This window comes from Lotus japonicus, chromosome 1, assembly GCF_012489685.1.
Source record: "Lotus japonicus ecotype B-129 chromosome 1, LjGifu_v1.2".
NCBI classification, from domain to species: Eukaryota; Viridiplantae; Streptophyta; class Magnoliopsida; order Fabales; family Fabaceae; genus Lotus; species Lotus japonicus.
The window spans coordinates 27,246,136-27,252,220 of record NC_080041.1 but is presented as its reverse complement, the minus strand read 5'-3'; the positions used below and the strand labels follow the sequence as shown (position 1 = coordinate 27,252,220).

The 6,085-nt window shown below is 40.8% G+C and overlaps 1 long non-coding RNA gene across 1 annotated transcript; it reads left to right on the top strand.

The window, feature by feature from the left end:
* The first annotated feature begins 3,050 nt into the window (after positions 1–3,050).
* Positions 3,051–5,357, top strand: LOC130731750 (uncharacterized). Its single transcript, XR_009016808.1, has 2 exons — positions 3,051–3,742; positions 5,141–5,357. It is a non-coding gene; the product is annotated as an uncharacterized LOC130731750 (long non-coding RNA).
* The last annotated feature ends 728 nt before the right edge of the window (positions 5,358–6,085 follow it).

Here is a 6,085-nt window from a genome sequence, read left to right as displayed (position 1 = left end):
ACTCCAAAACCTTCTGAACCTACTTCACCCATAACCATTCAATATAACCCACATACCTCTGAACCCATTATCCTAGAACAGTCTAAACCTGAACCCAGAACTTCTGATCACTCTGTCCCCAGAGCATCAGAACGTCCTGTTCGCAGAACCACTGATACAGAATCCACAACACCCTGTCCCTCTGTATCGTTTCCTACCAATGTTGCTGACTCATCACCCTCCAATAACTCTGAATCTGTTCGCAAATTTGTTCAAATTGCGAAGGAAAAAGAGTCTGCCATTCCTGAGTACTACCATACTGTACCTAGCCCTAGGAAATACCCTGGACCTGGACCAGAACGTCTAGTTGACCCAGATCATCCTATACCAGTTGTCCCTCTGAATGCAGCAGACCCTTTAGCTCAACCTGTTCAACCAGAACCAGAGAACTCAGTATCTAACCACTCTTCGGTTAGATCACCACACCCTCAGGTTGAAACCTCTGAACCAAACCTTGAGACCCACACTTCATATGTCCAAACCTTAGATGTTGGTTCTCCTCAAGGTGTTTCTGAGGCAAATAGCAGCAACCACCCTACTTCTTCTGAAACCAATCTTTCCATCGTTCCCTATACCTACCTCAAGCCAAACTCCCTACTTGAGTGCATCAGTGTGTTTAATCATGAAGCATCGCTGATGAATCGCAACGTCCAAGGTCACACTGAACTAAGTGAGGATCCTGACTCTGTTGCTGAGGAATGGAATCGTCTGAGTGATTGGTTAATTGCTCAAGTTCCTTTTATGATGAGTCATCTCACCGCGGAAAGGGATCAGAGGATTGAGGCTGCAAGGCAGCGTTTTAACAGAAGAGTGGTTCTGCATGAACAACAGCTGAGAGGTAAGTTACTTGAAGCTGTTGAGGAAGCAAGAAGAAAGAAAGAACAAGCAGAAGAAGCTGCTCGTCGAGAGGCTGCAAACGTTGCAAATGCAAGGTTAGAGGCTGAAAGGTTACAAGCTGAAGCTGAAGCTCTCAGATGTCAAGCCCTTGCACCAGTGCCCTTCACACATGCTGATTCTCAATCCACTCAAGCTCCTCACTCTGCTCAGGATGTTCCCTCTGCTTCTACTCAGCCAAGCTCTTCCAGACTTGACATTTTGGAACAACGTCTCAATTCTCATGAGACTCTCCTGATCGACATGAATCGAGCCCTTCAAGAACTTCTGCGTCACACTACCAAGCCCTAGTTCTTAGGATTTCTTTCGTTTTTCTTCCTTAATTTATTTTGTTTTTTATTTCTTGTTTTCCTAACTTTAAGATATTTGCATTTTGTGTTATACTTGTTTATTGTTTCTTATTGCATCATCTATGACATATGTTTGCAAAACCCTTTTTATTCATATATAAATCATTACATCATACATTTACCTATCTAGAATGGAGGATCCTTCCTCATTCTTCTGCATTCCTAGCGCTGCTCCACTCTTTCCCTCTCCAGACGATCCAGTGTATATTATATGATGTCGAGCTTGATGCTCAGCTCATTCTTCTCCAGACTATCCTCTATCGTCTTGAGTCTCCCTTCCACTATTTCCTTCTCCTTCAGCAGATTCAGTTCAAGTTGGCACAGCTCCTGAATCTCCTCCACGAAGTAGAGGAATTCTTTCAAATCTTTCTCCAACTCTGGACCAAGATCCTCTTCCAGCAGTGTCTTCGTCAGCTCTTGAATGGTTCTTGTACCATCAGGGTGTCTAATATTGAGGAACATATCTTCCTCGAAAGCTTTCCTTCTAAGCTCTTCTAATGCAATCATGTATGATGCCATTTTCTTATACTTGGAATTGATCGAGTTGTGAAGCTTCCCTTGTTCCTAATCGCCTTATATAAGCTTCATTTTCTCTCTGAAAGTTATTGCTCCTACAGTTTCCCGAGGTTAAGTCCTTGGTGACTGAAGCTTCTCTTTACTCCCGTGGCCGGTGGTAAACGTTCTGCTTTCGCATTAATACCTTTCTTTAATTCCCAAATTTCTCCTTCATGCATTTTTTTATTTTTTTAAAACTTAGACCTTCTCTAAGGGGGAGTACCTTGTACTTCAAGCTAAGTTTTTCACACCCCAAGATTTTTGCTTATGACAAAAAGGGGGAGTACAACCCAGTTTTTGATGTGTAAGCTGTGTTAGTGTGATTTATTTTTCTTTTGGAGAATTTAAGAGTTCCACCTTTATGACCATAGATGTGTCACTGGGCAAAAACAAGGAATACATTTCACTTCTTCTGAAGTGATATTAGTTTTGACTCTGATACCCTATTCGTGACTCTGAATACCTATGGGCTCTGAATATTTCAATTCATCTATGTCATGCGATTTCACTCTGAACTCTCATATTTTTCTTTAGCTCAGAATCTAGACACTACTAACGTTTTCATTAAGTCTTAGATTCAGGGGGAGCTAAGCTCAGAATCAAGCAGTGACTTGAATTCAAAATGAGAAAAATAAACCATTCACATCAGGATAAGTCTAATTCTATTTCTCTAACTCTGAGTGAATTCAGTTTATTGTTTAAGAATTGTTCATCAAAATACTTAGTTTTGTCATCATCAAAAAGGGGGAGATTGTAAGATCAAGTTTTGATCTAGTAGTACAACTCTATGTTTTGATGATTACAAGTTAAACCTTTAGTATGAACAATTATGGTACTCTAACGTGTTTTCTGAGTGTGCTCTTAACAGGCTCTGACCTAGACACAAACTCACACAAATCAGAAGCACTATGCTTAAAGAGTGATCCTAGCAACGCTTTCGCAATCTCTATGTTCAGTCTGAACAGTAGAAAAGCTTCAGAAGATCTGAAGTAAATCAAGCTCTGATAAGGACTCAGCTCACTTGATGTTCTGATGATCCAGACGTTCTGACAACACAGACACTCTGAAGGCTCAAAAGTTCTAATGGTGTAGAAGACTCTGAAGATCCAGAAGCTGAAGAGTGAAGACTCTGAAGTCCAGAAGCAACTGGCTCTGAAGACCATGTACTGATTGTAAGGCCCTAAGTTCAATTTGGAACAATTTTATGGAAGTTCGAATAAAATTGAAGTTTTAGTTAATGTTTGATAGCTGGCAGATTAGAACTGTCAACTTGTGCGAATTTTTAGAGGGTCTTAACGACTTCATTTGGGAAAACTTCCTTCATGAGAGTTGTAGCCCTTTAAGTCTAGAAAATTCTCGAAGTGGAATCAGGTCATTCCGACCTCTGTAGCTCGAGATATCATCGGTTTAGTGACGATGGTCCTGGCTGTACAGTACCAGCGGATTTAATTGATGTGTTTCCTTTCAATTCCGAGTGTGATCGTGATATTACTAAAAAGGACTGAGGTTTTTGATTAGTTTCAGTTCTGAGTAAGTTCTTAAGTGATGGGGTCAAGGGTTTTGACTTGGGTTGGGCTTGAAAGAAAACAAACCCTAGCCCAAGAGAGGGGACGCAGGCTATGAAGGGTCTTGGGAGGGAAAGGGTTTCTTTTCACACTATTCTGAAGAAAGAAACCTTGAACACTTCTGAAACACGTAAAACAGAGGAGAAAGAGTGAGAGAAACTTTCCCCTTGCACCCTAGCCGTCACCGTCCCAAGCCCTACCACCGTCGACGTGTTCGCGCAAGAGAGAGGAGGAGTTTGCGAGCGAGAGGGAGAGAGGAAGGGTTACGCGTGGGAGAAGAGGAGAGAAACCAGAACCTTGCTCTTCAATTTCATCTTTTCTTCAAGCCTAAGGACAAAGGTAAGGGCTGGTTCTAGGAATGGGTAGGTTCTTTAGGGAATATGCCATGAATTGCCATGAGAAACAACTTGAGTTTTGGACTGTTTTTGCATGATTTCCTGTACATGCTTGCTTGCTGGAATTTTTCTCTTGAAAAGCCATGAATATGATCCTCAAACGTTGTTTATGATCTGAATCTATGATTTTATGCGAGTTGCCATGGTATTTGTTAAGTTTTGTGCTATTTTACACTTGTTATAACATGATCCTTGCTAAATGTTTGGTTCTGAAATTTTGAGTAGATATTTGGGTTGTTGGGGCTGTACCAAGATTGCCATGATCAAAGGGGAAGGAAGGAAAATTATTTTTGAAAACCATAGAGCCATGGGAGTTTCGCTGCCAGTTTCCTGTACTGGACAGCGGACTTCAGAGCCCCTTTTTACCTGTTTATGGTCATCAAATGAAAAAGTGATTAAAATGAAAGTTGTAGATTTTCGAAATATCTTTCCAGACATATAAAAATCATAATTTGTGGTTTAGTAATGTGATCTGGGGGTCGTGTTTAGTAACTGTCACACCTGCTGTCTTCCTGTTCCGGACAGTTAGCTTTAAGGCCTAATATCACCTAATTCTGGGACTCAAATGAACAAGTGTGTAACTAGAGAGTTGTAGATATTTAAAATAGCTTTCTAGAAAGGTATCATACGTGATTTTTGGTTGAAAGATGCATTCTGTGGCTCTATTTTTGTGAAAGTTGTTTCTGCTGTCAATATGTTGAAGTTGCGATGATATATTATGCATGAGTGAATGTTCTTGCGTTCCTTTACGTGGATTATATTTATTTTCTGAGTTAATGGTTCAAGGGTCGCTCACCTAGCCGTAATTCCCTTGTAACCCGTGAATGTTGTGTTGTGAAGGTTGTTGTATAAAGAGTATGATAAGACTCTAGGATTGATTTTAGAGACTTAACAAAGAGAAAAGTGTAATAAACTCGCTTGCAAGTAAATGTGAATAATTGGACATAGGTCTGGTGAGGACTATGGACCATGAGAACGATGGTACCTTGCACGCGAGGGTGTTTTGTGGGTTGTACGGTGAGTCCCCACGTGATTGGCTGACTGCGGTCGCCTTGTGATTCTGTGGACGGACGGTGAGTCTGGCGGACGGTGAGTCCCCCCACATGATTGAGGGTTGTACGGTGAGTCCCCTCCGAGATTTGTTCATCTGCGGATGATCGTGATTATGGCCATGGAAGTTTTGGTGGGTTGTGTGAAGTGAGATTCCGTTAGTAACTGACTCTTTCCCATAAAAGACATATAATGTACTTATATTATATATGTTGTTGTTGATTTTGTCATTATCATTCTTTTGTTGGACCTGACCCTGCTTGTTTGCTATGTGTTTGTTTGGGGGGGGTAGATGGTCGTGAAGATAATGGCGATGACACATTCTTGGGAGTTGATGCTACGTGACGTGCCAATACCGGAGGACGACTACACTTTAGAGGAAGAGGAAGAGGCTAAGGAATAGGGTTTGGGTTGAGAGTCTTTTGTTTTCTGTTGGGGTTGAGAGTTTCCGAAGTGTTGGTATCGAACAATTTTATTGCTTAAATTCGAATGAACAAGTTTTGATGTAATCTTTATTTTCATTCAGGCCTTTGTTTCGTACTCTTTACAGTTGGTTATTTAAAAAGTTTTACGAAGTTGGTTACTTCCGCGTGTTTTTTGGAAAGGTTATGTTTCAAGAGTTTTTGTAAAATGAAAGGTTTGTCATTAATTGAAGATTAATAAGTGAATCGACGAAAACTCTTTACGAAAATTGGTTAATTAGTTACTGTGTAACACTCGAGAAATCGGGGCGTTACACTGATCCTCTGAAGTGAGAATCAGAAGGTACAGCGGTCAGAGGATCTATGCTTCCCTCTTACTCTGATCAACAAGCTTCACAAGTTCCAACACGAAGCGTTCCTCTGATCAGAAGTCAAACGAGGTTAAAGGTCAAGTCACTATCCAAAGTACAAAAGCAAATGTACTATCCTGACGACCTAACCTAACATTCTCAGCCACATCAGAAGCTGGAAATTCCAGAACTTCCCTCCAACGGTAGCATTCCCATGCAATGTTCAAACCCTAATCCTTGGAGTATAAATAGAGGCTGAAGATTGAAAGATGCGGCTAGAAGAACTTACACACGCGCAAGCAATATTCAAACCTTCTAAGCATTCTTTCTTCATTGAATTTATTGTGTTTACTATAAGCTTTTTAGAAGCAATCTCTTTGTAAACAAGAACTTCATAAACAGTTGTTTAGTTTGCCTTTAGGAGATCAAGGTTGATCGGATCCTAGAGAAGACTAAGAGAGTGAA